This window comes from Camelus bactrianus, chromosome 1, assembly GCF_048773025.1.
Source record: "Camelus bactrianus isolate YW-2024 breed Bactrian camel chromosome 1, ASM4877302v1, whole genome shotgun sequence".
In the NCBI taxonomy this organism is placed as follows: Eukaryota; Metazoa; Chordata; class Mammalia; order Artiodactyla; family Camelidae; genus Camelus; species Camelus bactrianus.
The window spans coordinates 98,096,174-98,112,958 of NC_133539.1; the positions used below are offsets into that span (position 1 = coordinate 98,096,174).

The 16,785-nt window shown below is 39.1% G+C and overlaps 1 pseudogene; it reads left to right on the forward strand.

The window, feature by feature from the left end:
* The window catches only part of LOC105081272 (ceruloplasmin-like), a 29,892-nt pseudogene extending 14,076 nt beyond the window's left edge, over positions 1-15,816 (forward strand).
* The last annotated feature ends 969 nt before the right edge of the window (positions 15,817-16,785 follow it).

Here is a 16,785-nt window from a genome sequence, read left to right on the forward strand (position 1 = left end):
TTATTCATGTATTTTTAACAGAGATACTGGGGATTGAACCCAGGACCTCCCACATGCTGGGAATGTGCTCTACCCCTGAGCTATACCTCTCCTCACCTCTCATGGACTATTTTAATAGCCTCCTAACAGTTCTCCTTCCTCTCACCTTTGCCCACTCTAATTTAATCTCAGTACAGCAGCCACAATGTCTTTATGTCACTCATGGACTCAAAATCACACAACGGCTCCCCATTTCACTGCGTGAAAGTACTGATTTTTCAGTGGCCCACAGGGGCCCAGGTGACTTTGTCCTCCATTCCCCACCGGTCTGGTCTCCTTGTACTCTCTCCCTTGCTCACTCCCCTGCAGACACACTGGCCTCTTCCATGCTCCTTAGATACACCAGGCAGACCCTCAGCTTGGGGGCTTTGCTACCTATTTCCTCTGCCTGGATTGCTCTTCCTCTACGTCCACCATTTACCTCTTCTGAATCTTTACCCAAATGTCACCCACCCATCAAGACTCACCCTGATCATCCTATAAACTGTTGTTCACTGCCCCCCTCCCCCAACACATTCATCCAGAATTCTCAATCCTCCTTACACTACTCTACTTTTTTCCTTAATCCAGGTGATAAGTGTACTTCCAACATACATAAAAGTTACTATGTTTATTTGTCTCTACAATATTCTGCAATATAAACTCCAAGGGCAAGAATTTTTAACTGCTTTGTTCATGGAGGTTTCCCAAGTGCCTAGAAATATGTCTGGCTTACAGCCTGTTTGTCAGTAACTATTTGTCAAATTAGTGAAAGAATGAGTGAACTATCTTACTGTATTCCTTCTGAGGATTCATATCTTATAAATGACTTCGTGGAGAAAAGAAGTCTGAGTGCAAAACCTTAAGCATTCTTTTCTTATTCGCCTCTAGGAATTTTTCATGTGGTTTGTACGACCACAGAGCACTATCAAGGAGGTATGAAACAGAAATACCAAGTGAGGCAGTGTTCAGGGCCAATCCCGGATCCAACAGAGTACCAGGAGGAGAAGACTGTTTATATCGAGGCTGAGGAAATTGTGTGGGATTGTTCTAACAGGACGTGGGAGAGGGAACTGCGACGTCTTCCAGGAAAGAAGCATGGCGGCGACTTCAGTCTCTACTTGGGCAGGGTTTATTCTATAGTCCCCCACCCTTTCCTTCCAGTCTCTCTCTCTCCCATGTGTATGTGTATGTGTGTGTGGTGTGTGTTTGTGTGTGGTACACATGTGTGTGATGGGCGTGTATGCATGGAATGTGTGTGACGTGTATTTAGGATACATTCAATTACAAACAACTTCAAAACGTGTGTGCGATGTCTTCAATTATAAATGACTTCAAATTTTCCCGTGTACCTCCATAACTTACTTCTGTGCTGTTTTTCCCCATCTCTCTTCTCACTTCTTGCATCTGATCTTCCAAGTGTGTTTTACCATCCGATAGCAGCACTTCTGAGGTAGAGTAAATATAATTTCAGCTACATTTAACATTTGGAATCATTCAGGGTTTTTTTTGTTTGGTTTTTTTGGTCTTCATTTGTTTCTCTCATTATTCTTCTGAGAACCTCAAATTGAGGACAGTGATTTTTCTTTTCTGTGTGAAATTTGATTTCTGTCTCTGATTTATCTTCCTACTATTTATTCATTTATCAAAACTAAAATTTCATCCTGAAAACAGGTTTTAAAGTACACAATTAATATCCAACAATCTTACTAGAAAGAATATATATTTTAAAAAAAGGAATTACTCTTCAAGGTAAAATAGCCTCTAGATATTAATAAATTGTATTATTTCAAGAAGAAGTTCTTCCATATGAGAATTTGTCTAATTTAATGGCTAAATTAATTTTATGGGTTTTTTGGCTTTGTTTTTATTTTCTCAAAGTGAAACAAACATATATTTGGACAATATTGGGACGTATGTTGGGTCCAAAAACAGGAAAGTCATATACCATCAATATGATGACATCACATTCACGAATCAAACAGCAAGAAATGAAATGAGAAACATCTGGACATACTAGGTATTGCTATACTGTTAAGATTGGCTCTGGGGTTTGTCATCTTGTTCTCAGCCTCGACAGAGGGTCGCATACATTAAGGATATTGTCAACTTCCACCTTGACAGAGGGAGGTGTCTATAATTCTAACATTAATTTGTTTGCAGATAGGCACTTTTACTGGGAAAAGAAAAGTGATTCAAGGATTATTCAGTAGAAAATAAAGAGGCCATAGACAATTAGTATGGTCAGTTTCAGATTACCCGGCTTCTTGCACTCAGAATCCAAAACTTCTGGATGCGGGAGGGATCTCAGAAGTAGCATTTAGAGATAATTTCATTGAAATTAAAACAAAGCCCCAAAACCCCAGTACAGTGAGGAGAGGGCTTTTTGTGTTTCAATAGAAGTGTTTGGTTTAACCACTTAAGCGTCAAGGTTTAATGGCATCTCTGTCCAGGAGTGAGAAAAGTTACAGCCCTTATCTCCACCCTTGCCAGATCATCTAGGAAACCTGCAAGTCACCCCCAAGCACCCCCACATAACATTTCCGTAAGTCACTTGATGTCTTCATACATCAAATGGCATTTCCACATGTTGCATAGTGTCTCCAGAAGTCACATGGCATTTCCATACGCCCAGATCTTGTTTGGGTCCTGATACCTGTGTGTCTCTCAGAGGCCATTTTCTGGCGTGGGACCCTGAGAAGGTGGACTTACATGGTCATGAGGAGGAACTCTTACTCTTCTTGGCTCCTCATTAGCCTTTAGAGCTTTGCAACCCCTGGAGGGAGGTCCGTGCTATCCAGCTCCCAGTGTTTTGGGGTGAGCCCTTATTTTTAGTAACAGCAAAGTATTTGTTTTCGCTAGGATTCTGACAGAAAGTACTAAGATAAATAACATAACTCTATAGAGTCTATTATTATTTAAACCTACTCCTCCCACCCCGACTTTCTATAGAAAAGGAAAAACAAGCATAGTGTGTGAGGTAGTAGAATTACCATGGGAGACAAAGAGGTGCTGTGCTTTGCTAGCATCTAGCATCCGATTTGAGTAATGACAGCATAAGTTTAAGAAGACTTCTTACTGCTGAGTTCATCTCCAAACCATCTGCTTCAGAATTTTTAGAGCCACAGATTCAGTCTATTTCCAAAGAGAAAGAAGATTTATAACAAATCATATCCCTCCAGTTCTTTGCCTGGGATGGAAGGGAGAGAGAGTAGAATGAAGGATCTCTAGTCTGTGGGAAAGATGATCACCGGGGTCAATAAAATGGCCTTGCAGCTCCTCCCAATCACCCACTTGGGGAAAGGGGAAAGAATAAAAGGCATAAATGATGAGGCTGATCGAGAAAGAAAATAAAGTGTTCCATTTCTAAATTGTGTGTTTCCATAGGCATTAACTGATGCTCATTGAATAAGTTTTCTAGAGCTGGGGCTTATAAAAATTCTAGATGATCTACATTTTCTGGGGAAAAACCATGTTTCATGAGTCAGCAGTGATCCATTTGTTAAATGTGTTTGTGTTTCCCTTGGCTGAGTGTTAAGGAAACGAATAAGAACAAGTCACTCTCTAAATATTTAAGGGGACAGATGACTCATAATTGAAAATAAATAGCAACTATCCACAAATTTCCTTTTTCTATATCTTAGGTCCTATAATATTTCTCAGCCCTGGTCAGACATTCCATATTGTCTTGAAAAATAAGGCCTCAAGACCATATTCTATTCATGCTCATGGAGTGAAAACAAAGTATACCACTGTTGTTCCAACACAGCCAGGTAACTGCTTTGGGAGAAAGAAAAGCCCCAAAGCTTTTATGTAGGACTGTGGGGTTAATGTTCATTCTTTTTCAAACTTATTTTGTTTGTTTGTTTGTTTGTTTGTTTTTCTCTCTTTCAATTTTTAACACACAAGGATTTTTTTTTTTTAATGGAGGTAACTGGGATTGAAACCAGGCAGGACATCCTGCATGCTAAGCATGTGCTCTACCACTGAGCTATACCCACCCCCTAATAATTTGGTCTTAAATACAGGTGTAGTTCCTGATGAGAGAGGCCAGTGGACTAGTAAGAAGGGTCTGAAGAGTGAGTTTGGGAGAGAAGTTCCTTTTGCAAGTAGAGTTGGCTTCCAGGATGGGGCACCGTGTGTACACAATCTGTATACAACTCCCCAGTGTATACAATTTCTCCTCTAGGGCCGCCCCCTCTCCCACCTTTCCACCTGTCCAGCTGTCAGGTATTCTGTTCAATCTCTCCAACTCAAGTACCAAAGTAGGAGTCGAGCATAAGATGCCGTGTGTGAGGGAGGGAACAAGGGAGAGAGTTGGGCCGCCAAGAAGAAGCAATGAACCTCACATGCTAATATGTCTACGGCATCACCGCTACACGACAGGCCACTCAGCATTCTACACTCAAAGGGTAGACTCTGAAATGAAGATTCACATGCAGGTAGTGATCTTGGGATCAACAAATATGGAATGAAAAAGAAAGAGGCAGACTTGGGCAGGGGGAAAGGGTCAACAGAGATGCAGCCTGAATAGCAGTCACAGCCAAGCATGTGAGAAATTCAGAAGACTGGGTGGCCCTCAGCCATCCTGAGTTGGGGTGAGAGGGCCGGGCCTTTAAGTGCCTCAGTCATTGGATGCAGTCTTGAGGGTGGTGGCTCTCTTCAGCTGAGGTTGTCAGTGAAGAGGGTTGATACCTGGTGGAGCATTTTTCAAGGGGGATCTGAAGTGGACACCCAAAATGTCCTCCATCTTTGCCCACCAAAATATGAAGTTCTGGGAATTCAGGGTATCCAGGAAAGAGCCAAATTTAGAAAGGAAAGATCTGTGGGGCAGAGGGACTCAAGATAGACCTTGATGGTGGGTGAAATATTCCCTTTGATTTTAAAAACAGGCAGTCCTATGGTGGGACTGACATGAATGTCCTATCAAGGGAGTTTGCAAGTCAGCGCTCTGTTTTGATTAGTCAGAAAAGGATCACATTTCGTGCATTTCACAAACACTTCTGAGTACCCTGCTGTGCCCCTGGCACTGTGTGGTATGTGAGGAAGGTAGGGGGTAGTACTAAATAGATGGTTAAAGATTGAAGTGGGGAGGCTGAAGATGGGGTTGGTTAGTGGAGAGCACTGGGTCACACGTGCTTGGGAAAATTAACTTAAGCCTCTGGAAGGGGGAGACTTCAGATTATACAGTGAGGGGAGACAGTGAGGGGCCAAAAGAATTTTCCTGCAAGAGTCAAGAGGATTCAAATTAAGTAGGGTTAATGCAAACAGCCTTGGGACTGGGGAGGAGACACATGTGATCCACAAATTGGAAGGTTCAGAGCTGTGATTCAAAGCAGTCCTGTCCCATTTCAAAGCCTGAGTCATCTTCACTACAATAAAGATTTGTTGAATGAATAAATGAGATATTTACTGATTGACATTTTCAATAGTAGAATCTCTATAAAGTTTTGATTCAGTAACACTGAGGATATAATAGTGACATTGACAGTGACTTGCCCTGTAGGTCAGGTGACGCAGCACCAAGGGCCTCCTTTGCACCATCGTGTCTAATCCCTAAATCCCCATTTTATTTGCGTGACGAAACAGAAGCCCAGAAGATGTAAACACACAGACACATGGACTAAGGCCGGAAAGCAAGGAGCAGCAGTGCCCGAAGTGAAAACGAGGACTAATATTTATATAGCTTTAGCGTTGGCTTATTATCTGTTCCTCCATAAAGAAGTGTGATTTAAAAGATTCTATTTAAACACACTGTATTTGCCTATTTTAGGAGAGATCCAAATACACATTTGGCAGATTCCGGAAAGAACTGGTCCTTCCCCAGAGGACTTTGAGTGTATACCTTGGTTTTACTACTGTGGAGGTGTTTAAGGTAAACTTTAAATCACAATTTTTATCTTATCTCCTCTTAGAAATTATAATGAAAGAAAGGAATTTCTTTTTCTTTAAAAAAAAAATCTTAGTTTTATGTAAACTTTCTCAATATCGCTCAGCTTTTAACCTACATGGTTTTGCACTTTTCAAGAGCAAAATAAATTATTACATTATGATCACTTAGGTTTATGACATCTACCCAAGTGTTACTGTTGTTGCCACTGTGGATTGGGAGATATATATATATATATATAGTTACATGATAATATCCTCTTCTTTGTTTCACTGAAAAGGATTTGGGTTCCAGAAAACTAAAAGTAGGGGGTTTTAAAATGCTATGCTTAATGAGAAATAAATATATATGTATTATATATCTTTTAAAAATTCTCATCTCTGGAGTTCCAGTTTACTTGCATTCCAAAAAAAAAAAAAAAAAAGAGTTCCCTCTTTGGCCTTTCAGTTATTTTTGGCCTACACTCTGCCAAAAACAAGAAGAGACACAGACAGTCAACCCCAAAACAAAACGAATATAAATAAACCAAGGCTCCCAGCTGAAAGTGGCCACGAGGGCAGAGGCTTCCCGGCGGGAAGGATCTGAGACCTTGAGACATGTCTGCCGACTGGTTCCAATGCCCAGGAATTCTAATCAAAATCAAAGTTCTGTTTTTGAAATTAAAATTTCAAAAATAGAACTAAATCCACTGGAGAATGTGTCTAAAATCCCTTTCAAGATTTTGTTGTTCTCTTTAGACCTCAATGGTGATAAAGGAGATGACCATTTTTCTTCAGTCAGGGATATAGCATGTCAAACATTTGGTTTCTTATGCTCAAACTTAGAATCTTAATCATTAAAAACTCAAGCTCTGATCTTACTCAAACTAAAACTTGTTTCCATCCTTTTCCTTGACTGGGAGAATGTTTTTTAAACATCTAAAATATTAATTTTTATTAAAAAATTTAAAACAGTTTTTTTAGTGTTTTTTATTTGTATATATATATTTTTATTGAAGTCTAGTCAGTTTACAATGTTGTACAAATTTCTGGTGTACAGCACAATGCTTCAGTCATACATGAACATATATATATTCATTTTCATATTCTTTTTTTAATGTATTAGTTCTTTTTTTAGTATATATATAATTTTTTTTTATTGAAGTATAGTCAGTTTACAATGTTGTGTCAGTTTGTGGGCTATTCCTCTCCATAATCTTGCTTTTCCTCTCCAGGATCTTAATAGTGGACTGAAAGGGCCTTTGATCATATGTTGCAAAGACACCAAAGCCAGCATAGTTCACGGTGTTCTCCACTTCATGATTTTTAATGAGAATGAGTCCTGGTTTTTTGAAGAAAACATCAATACTGTTCTCAAGAACAAACCAAGTTGACAGGAATGACAATGAGTTTGACCTCAGCAAGCAAATGCACAGTAGTGTCCACTCCCCGACTCACCCCCTGTAGCCTACAGGTTGCTGTGCCCAAAGGCAACAGGTAAAGGTTTGCATCTCTCACTCTCAGCACAGTTTCAAGGACATGATCACACACAGGTGGGGTACAGATCATGTGGATCAGGGGTCACAAACTTTTTCCATCAAGAGTCTGATTGTAAAGAGTTTGGGCTTGTAGACCACACAGTCTTTGCCATAAGCTGTCTTCTCCACCCTTGTGGCACAAAAGCACTTACAGATGACATGTCAACAAATGGAAGTGGCCGCGAGTCAGTAAAACTTCATTTATGGCCGGAACTTGCGTTTTATACAATTTTCACGTGTCAGGAAATATTACTCGCTTATTTTTTTTCCAACCCTTTAGAAATTTAAAAACCATTCTTTGCTCATGAGCCGCAGAGAAACAAAACGGGCAGTGAGTGGGCTGGAGCTGGCGTGCGGGCTGGAGACCCCTGTCCTTGCAGCGAGGTGAATTCTCATGCCTCTGGAGCCCTGCAGGCAGTGTAAAACCAAAGAAATCGGCCATGGTTTCTGAGGGGCCTGACTACACTCTAAGTATTTTACCTGGATGTACCCAGGGAGATGGGGGGTTTAAGACAAATTAGAAAGCGCATACCCCACCCACTCCTCCTCACTTCCTTACCAAAGGACCTTTGCAGGCAGAACTTTTAAAAACCCCACACTCATCAACCAGAACTCCTTTATAGGTTCACTGTGACTAGGTTTGCCCTGTTTATGACCCACCTCCATGTAGAATCCTAGTAATAAGGCAACTATTCAAATAAAAGCATATAAGCAACCGTGCTTAATCACAATCTTTCTGGCCCCAATCCTTGCCCCTGAGGAAGTTCAAGGGTAGGACTGGGCCAGGGATCCTTATGTAAGGCAAATCCAAATGTGATTGATCACTTTTAACTTGTTAGATTTTTTTCCTTATGCAAGAAATATATGTAAATTGAAAATTAATTCGAGGGCTGCATCCATGCTATCCGTAGTCTTTTAATAAGCATCACAGAGGCCACAAAGCACCATATTAGGCCCTAAGAGGACACAAGGGTCCAAAAGATGGGACATCTTCCCTCAGGTTGTTCACAGTGTGTGGCTACAATACAAGGCTGGCTTGAGGGGACGCTGTCACAAATATAAACACAGTGCTGTGCTCTAAATTCTTACGTGGGAGATCAAGAAAGTTTTTATGAAGGGGGGAGACCTTTGAGTTGAGGATTTAAGGATGCATAGGATTTTCTCTAGTAGAAAAGGAGGGAATGACATTCCAGGTAGAGGGCAGAATGTGAGCCAAGTCACACAGCACCTGGAAAGAAAAAACCATCAGTATGTGGAAGCTTGAGGAACTCGTTAACAACAGAGATCTGATCTGAACCAGGGTTTCTCAAGCTTATCACTGTTGACGTTTTGAGTCGGATAGCAATTTGCAATGGGGGCTGCCCTGGGTGTTATAGGATGTTTACTGACATCAACCCCGATTTCAGTAGCACCTTCCACCAAGTTGTGACAACGAAAAAATGTCTCCAGGCACTGCCAACTGTCCCCTGGGGGACAAAGTCCTGTAGAGAAGCAGTGTGCTAAAGGCACCAACAGCACTGAGCTCAGGAACAGGAGGAATAGACGTGTGTCTTAGGAACAGCTCTGGCACTTGTGCTCCCAGGGTGGTCCTTGGACCAGCAGCAGAAGCATCACTTGGGAGCTTGTTAGAAACGCGGAGTTTCAGTCCTTACAGACCTAGTGAATCATAATCTGCATTTTAAACAAGATTCCCAGCCATGGGCACATTCAGGTTTGAGAAGCACTGATCTAAAGCAGAGTCTCCTAGTTTTTTTCTATTACATCCTTCAACTAAAAGTGTGTTAGAGCCCAACCTTCATAGATATATGGTTATTAATTAGATATTTGTGCCACTGTATTCATGTATTTTATGCGTTTCCAAAGATGCACACAAAATATAAAAGTAAAAGGGAGGAGAGAGAGTCTTTTTTTATTTTAATATTTTCTTCCTATTAGTTTTTGAAAACCACACCTGGAGAGGATTAGAGAAGGGGAGAAACCAGAGGCCTGGACATCAGGCAAATGGCCTTCCAGTCACACAGGTGACAGATCGTGAAGGTCTGACCCAAGGCAGTTAAATGGGAACACACACTCTTAATAGTCAAAGCCTTTTGTGATACTTTAAATGTATAGACATATTTAAGTATCCACCACTTTAAGCATCCTTAGTTGTGAAATAGTCTAGAACAACCCAATTGTGTTAAAGTCAGTGCCTCATTTCCTCAGGCAAGGAAATCTCTCTAGCATTAGACACACCCATGGATAGAGGGGTTGGTCATGTTAAACAGCTCCGTAGCTGGCTTTAAAGTTCTCAGGGCCTCTGAGAATATCCATGATACTTTCTGTGCATGTTTTGTTTTTAAATATTATTTCAAATCTTTGTTGAATATAATACACTGTGACCCCCCACAGCAATTAATGGAAGAGGGTCCGGAAATAACCAAGGCCTGACATTTCAGGATGAAGTGAACTGGTATCTGATCAGCACGGGGAGCCAGTCTGACCTGCACACGGTTCACTTCCACGGCCACAGCTTTGCGTACACAGTAAGAGCCCTGGGCAGCTCCACTTAATTACTGTGGTAACTTGTAATCCAAGGGTGGGGCAGCATGGCAAGTTAACAGGACGGGAAAGGAAACGACCAAGCCAAAACCGAGGTTCAATACATACAATCTACAATATAGCTGATGCCAGTGAATAATTATACATTTAGCACTTTATATCCCACAGACATCGAGAAGTGCTTGTGAACACACGAGTGGCATTTCTTACTGTAGTCTGACGTTACTGAAGAAGTGAAAAGACATCTATCTATAACTATCTTTAGTTTCACCCCTTCTATCCTTATTCTTTTAGTTTTCAAACACTCAGTAACATAAAAGAAAAATACCTTGAATAAACATATACATTTTGCCACATTTGCTTTCTCTCTCTCTGTGAATTTTTCTGAATCCAGTTGAAAGTAAACTGCAAACATCATGTCTCTTCTCCCCTCAATTCTAATGCACATGCATCCTAAGAGTAAAGACAATCTCTGCCTCAACCACAATAACAGTATCACACCCCTCAAAGTTAACATTAATTCAATAACGTAACCTAACATACAGTCCATTCAAATACCACCAGTTGTCCCCCAAACACTCTTTGTAATTTTTTTTAATTCAAGATCTAATAATTTATACTTAGCATTTGGTTGTCATTGCCATATCTTTCCTAAAATAGGAGACTTCTGCCTTTTTTCTCTTAATCTTTCATGACATTTCACGTTTGAAGAGTCCAGGCCAGTTTTCTAGAATGTTCCACATTCTGAATTGTTCTAATTGTTTCTCCGTGACTGGATCCACATCAAACATCTTTAGGAAGAACACTGCATAGGTAATACCGTGTACTTCCCACACATCGCATCAAGAGGTACATGATGGCAATGCAATATATTGTATATGTTTAGTCAAATGGTAACAATTCTACCTAATAAAACTGAAAAATGAAAAGAAAAAATAAACAAGGACCTACTGTATAGCATGGGAACTATACTCAATTCCATGTAACAAGGTATAATGGAAAAGAATCTGAAATGATATGTATTTGTATGTGTATAACTGAATTGCTGTGTGGTACCCCTGAAACCAACATTGTAAACCAACTACACTTCAATAAAAAATAAAATTTAAAAAAAGAGGTGCATGACAGCAGCGGGTCCTAATACTGTTAAGGCTAAGTTTGATGACTTTATTAAGGTGATGTGTACCATTCTCCCCATTTTAAAAGTGTCATCTTCCTGTTGCAATTAATAAGTAGTCTGTAAAGTGACTTTTATATATTTTATTCTACACCAATTTTTCATCTTGTAGTTTTAAAAAGAATCCATTGAGGATCCTTGTCTGACTCAATTTTTATAATGGGGGTTACAAATTGTGGCTTTCTAAATCCATCATTCCTTTAACATTTGATATAAAATTAAAATGTGGAGCTAGGTGTCAACTGGTTTTATGGTAGCTTTATTATTATCATATTATTGCTGTCTTTTTTTATTTTATGGGTTCTTAGTCTCTTTGTATCTTCTGTCTAAATTGCTTTCCATCACCCTACCAGTCATAACTTGACAGTTTTTTTTAACTGACCACTTTCTATGGGGGTTTCTCTAATTTATTATAAGTATTTTCAATTTTATCTTTTCTCTTTCTCTTTTTAAGTTAGTTTCATTTATTTGCTTAAAGAGCATTCTCTTTATTTCCTCATCCTAATCCCTTATATAGACGTGAATGTGCAATGGAAGACTAATTGTATTTTATGCCGTGACACCTCAAACTTTTAACCCAACCACTTGGCATGACACAGTCTGTCTTTTACACATAGATAGAAGCTTCACATAAAGCTTGCCTGAATTCTAGGTGTATTCTATTCAGTTCATAGTTTCTTTAATGCTCTGGGCCTATCATAGAAATAAATAAGTGTGCATGACTTACTTTACACAAAGCTTTACAGGCGTGTTTCTTTCTTTCCTTTAATAAACAAATGTATCCCTCTTAAACCTTTCTTTTTGTTGCTTAAAAACTGTTTTTAGTACAGGGAATTTCATATAATAAAGTAGACAGAATAATATAATGAACCCCTTCACCCACTGCCCAGGTCCAACAATCATGACCTTTCCATGCTTCTTTCTGTGTTTTTAAGGACAAGCCTAGATTTTAAGGTTGCTATTAATGAGAGGAGATGAGAAGAAATCAGTTATCTTTCAGGGGTTACATCTACATAAATGACCTTATTATAAGGTGTCCAGTTAAGTGGAATGCATGGTAGCATTTCTATAATGATAGTTACGGCTGGCCTTTATTCAGTCTGTATGTGCAGATGCTGTGCTGAGTGCTTGGCGTGGATTTCTCATTAAACCCCTACAACTTTCCTATGAAATAGGGACTATTTTATCACCATTCTGTAGGGAAATGAAATGAAGGGTTAACAAGACAAAGAACTTGCCTGGAAGCAGGAAGTGTTAAATGTAGGACTTGAACCCTTGGGTCTCACTCCAAAGCCCCTCACTCTTTTTTTGTATTAAAGTTTAGTAGATTTACAATGTTGTGGTAATTTCTGGTGTACAGCATAGTAATTCAGTTATACATATATATATATATATATATATATATTCTTTTTCATCTTCTTTTTCATCATAGGTTATTATAAGATATTAAATATAGTTCCCTATGCTATACAGTAGGACCTTGTTATTTACCTATATATTTGTATATAGTAGTTTGTATCTGCTAAATCCAAACTCCTAATTTATCTCTTCCCCTTTCCTTTCCACTTTGGTAACCATAAGTTTGTTTTCTATGTTTGTGAAACTCTTTCTGTTTTGTAAATAAGTTCATTTGTATCATTTTTTTAAGATTCCACATGTAAGTGACACCATATAATATTTGTCTTTCTCTGTCTGACTTACTTCAGTTAGTATGACAATCTCTAGGTCCATCCATGTTGCTGCAAATGGCATTATTTCATTCTTTTTGTGGATGAGTAGTATTCCATTGTGTCTATATACCATGTCTTCTTTATCCAATCACCTATCGATGGACATCTAGGTTGGCTATTGTAAATAGTGCAGAGCCCTTCACTCTTAACCTCTTCACAAAGCTGCATCCCTTCAGAATGATCCTTATTTATACCATGGAGCCTGGTATCACCCGCTATAGACTCTAGTCACTCACTCTACCCCCATCACAGATGGTCACAAGCAGTCTTCCCCCTTCCCTTGAGGAGGGATTTAATTACTCCAGCAATGATGCAGCTGCTGGGCTTTATTCCCGGGAACATCTACGGACAGCAGAGCAGCCCTCTGGGGTTACTAGCTGGATCTTGGGACCAGCCAGCCAATCACCTCCTATTTTCTAAGGCTGTGGTTTCCCTTGCTGCCAGGGCTCCAGGTACACATGGGACATTTACTGGTACCTTGGACCTTGTCAGTTCTTAGTTAACATTGTTACATATTGTTCTCTAAATTTTATGACATCTTAGAAGTGTACCTGTGTCATCCATGTTATTGTCACCTTCAGTGCAAAATTATTTTCTCTAAATAGCAATGGCTCAAGCCCCTACTCTGCCTCCAGCCGGAGACTGCAGCCTTCCCCCTCCTGATCTCCCAGTGTCACCAGGGAGTCTGGAGAGCCTGCATTTCTTCTAGCCACTGCCAGCTCTCATTTCCTGCTTCTGCTCAGCTTCCTTGCTTCTCCCCTCCTGTGGCTGGTATTTTCCCATGTCTCGGTGGAGTTCCAAATTGGAGCGCACCCCCCCTTTCCTGTGATTCACCTAAGCAAGCACAAAATCAAGGCCATTGTCGGTCATAGACTTCAAGTGAGGGTTTGAGGGTAAGTGAGAGGGTTTTGGGTTTTTTTCTGTATTACACAGTGAAAGCAGTACTATTTGTTGCCGCCATTTGACATTAACCTCCCCTGACTTCAGTTATCCCTCCACTGTGCACGCTGGGAACCTCTGACTCTCCTGCTTTTTACTTTCGCCCTCAAGACTTCTTTCTCAGTGTTCTTCCTTTCCAGACCTGACTTCTCTCCTGACCTTGAGCTGCACTCTCCAACACATCCCCCATCCTCCAAAAACCTCCTATCTGTCATGCAGAGAACTTCATGAAATTTGTATTCTCTTCCTAACCCATCCGAGCCAGTCCCCCGGCTCCATTTATCAAAATCAAAATAGCCCTGTACTATACAGAAGGAATTTTGTTTTTTTTTTTTAAATCTATTTTTAAATATAGTGGTTAACATCTGCAAATCTCAAACTCCCAAATTTATCCCTTCCCACCCTCTTTCCCCAGTAGTCATAAGATTGTTTACTATGTCTGTGAGTCTGTTTCTGTTTTGTAGATGAGTTCATTAGTGTCCTCTTTATTTCAGTTTAGTTTAGTTTACTTTAGCTTAGTTTCCACATACGAATATTATCATATGGTATTTCAGTATCTTGTAATAACCTTTAATGAAAATGAATATATGTATATATATGCAAAAAAATTAAAATAGCCTATGGACAAGGTAGTCTCCCAAACATCAGGTTCTCTGCTTCGGAGAGAAAATAGCCATGAAGCCCTCAGCCCTCAGGCCCAACCCCAGACAGCAGGCATAGCTCCTGTCCTGTCACCCTGAGTTTTCCTGATTAGCTGCATCCGGAGAAACGATCATCTTCACATCACCAACATTCCTAGTTAGAAATATTTCAGTTAAAACCCTTGGATAAACAGCAAGTTTCTACTGTATAGCACAAGGAACTATATTCAATATCTTGTAGTAACCTATAACGAAAAAGAATATGAAAACAAATATGTGTATGTATGTGTATGATTGAAACACTATACTGTACACCAGAAATTGACATATTGTTAACTGACTATACTTCAATTTAAAAAATCTAATCATGAGGAAACATCAGACAAACCAAAAAAGGGAGACATCTACAAAATAACTGGTTTGTATTTTTCACAAGCAACAAGGTTTTGAAAGTCAAGAAAAAACTGAAGAATCATTTCTAACTGAAGGAGTCTAAGGAGCTAAGACAGCTAAATGAAACAAGTGGCTTCCCACTGGATCCTACGATGACATTGTCAGGACAATTGGCAAAAGCTGCAAGGGATACGGGGACGAGGTGGCAGATTAGATGGTGAAATGTATTTGTGTTAATTTTCTGATTTTGATGATTGTGTCATGGATATATAGGAGAAGGTCCTTGTTTATAAAAAATATACATACCACAGTTTTGGGAAGTAATGAGAAAACATGTCAGCAACTTATTCTGAAGTTGCTGAGGAAAACCAAGCTATTTTCACTATACTTTGAACTTTTTTGTAACTTTGAGATTATTTCCATTTTATTAAGTAAAATAGCAATAACAATACTGATGATGATGACCAAAAAAAAAAAAAAAAACCACACACACACACTTTGGGATTTGTGAAACTGGTGTTCTCTGCACTAGAGTGTTCTGTATGAGATGCTGAAAAGGTAGCTAACACTGACAACAACACAGGCATCCTTTTAGAGTGAGATGTTTGCCCTGTGGCTTGTCACTGAATGTCCTGGGACGTGCTCCTCCTCCAAACTCTCAGCTGCACTCAGAGGAGAAGCGCAGTGGTACCTAAAGCTTTCTGACCATCACCTAACAAAATATACAGAAATGAGGAGTTACAGCAAATGGTAAGGTGTGTAAATGACTGATACCTCTTATATGCTATTTAATGGTGTTTTGTCTTTTTGTTGAGGATTCGAGACTGTATCACTCTGATGTTTATGACCCTCCTGGGGCCTATTAAACTGTGAAAATGTATCCAAGAGATGTTGGAACCTGGTTATTTCACTGCCATGGCAGTGTTCACCTTGGTGCTGGAATGGAAAGCACTTACCCTGTAATCGAGTGAACAGGGAAGCCAAATTCATTAGAAGTGATGGTATTTAAACTCAGTGTTTATATAAGAATATCAGATCCACTGGACATTTACATGATGTGATACACCACTCATTCATTCAAAGATTGCTGCTTTGATATGACCAAGGTACCCTAGTTTTATTTTCTTTATCAAACTTAGGTAACTGTGTCTGATCTGATAAAAGATCTTAGAGTTAAATGTAATTTCTAGATTTATATAATATATGCATAAGGATTTGAACAGAAAATTCATAGAAGATGAAATACAAATGACAATTGAACCTATAAAGATATCTAAACTTGCTCATAATCAAATCACTTAAAAATTGCATTTAAACAACAGTATGGCAATTTTTGAATGAAGAAGCTATCAACTTGGCAAAGATTTCTTTTTTCAACTATAGTGTCAATAACAGTGTAGTGAGATGGTGCAGTGCACAGACTTTGGTGGAAGTATAAACTGTTTCCACAACTCTGGAAAGAAACAAAGTAACAATTCTAATTAATTTTATTTTCACATTCAAGTGACACTTTATTTCCTCTCATTCCCAACTCCCCTTTCTCCAACACATTTTATTAGCACCTTCAATATGAAAACGTATCTTTGTTACTGAGATTTCCATCAGTTCCTTAGTTCCTTAGTTCCTTAGACCATTCACGAATTCATTGTCCTTTGGTCTTTCAACAGAATCATTCTAATATTTTGACTCCGTAATTTTACCTGCCAGTTGATCTCAGAAAATTATCAACAATGCTGAAAAATATTTATCGCTGTGTTATTTTGTGCTAGTGGAAAACTTGAAAACTAGGAAATTTATCAGTTGAAATATTATCCAACTTTAAAATTCATGCCTTAAACTGTTAATGTGAAAATGCTTATAATATAATACTAAGTGATACAAAAGGAGTTTACAAAATAGTATTTGAAATATAATCCATATATATAAAAATATATATAGAC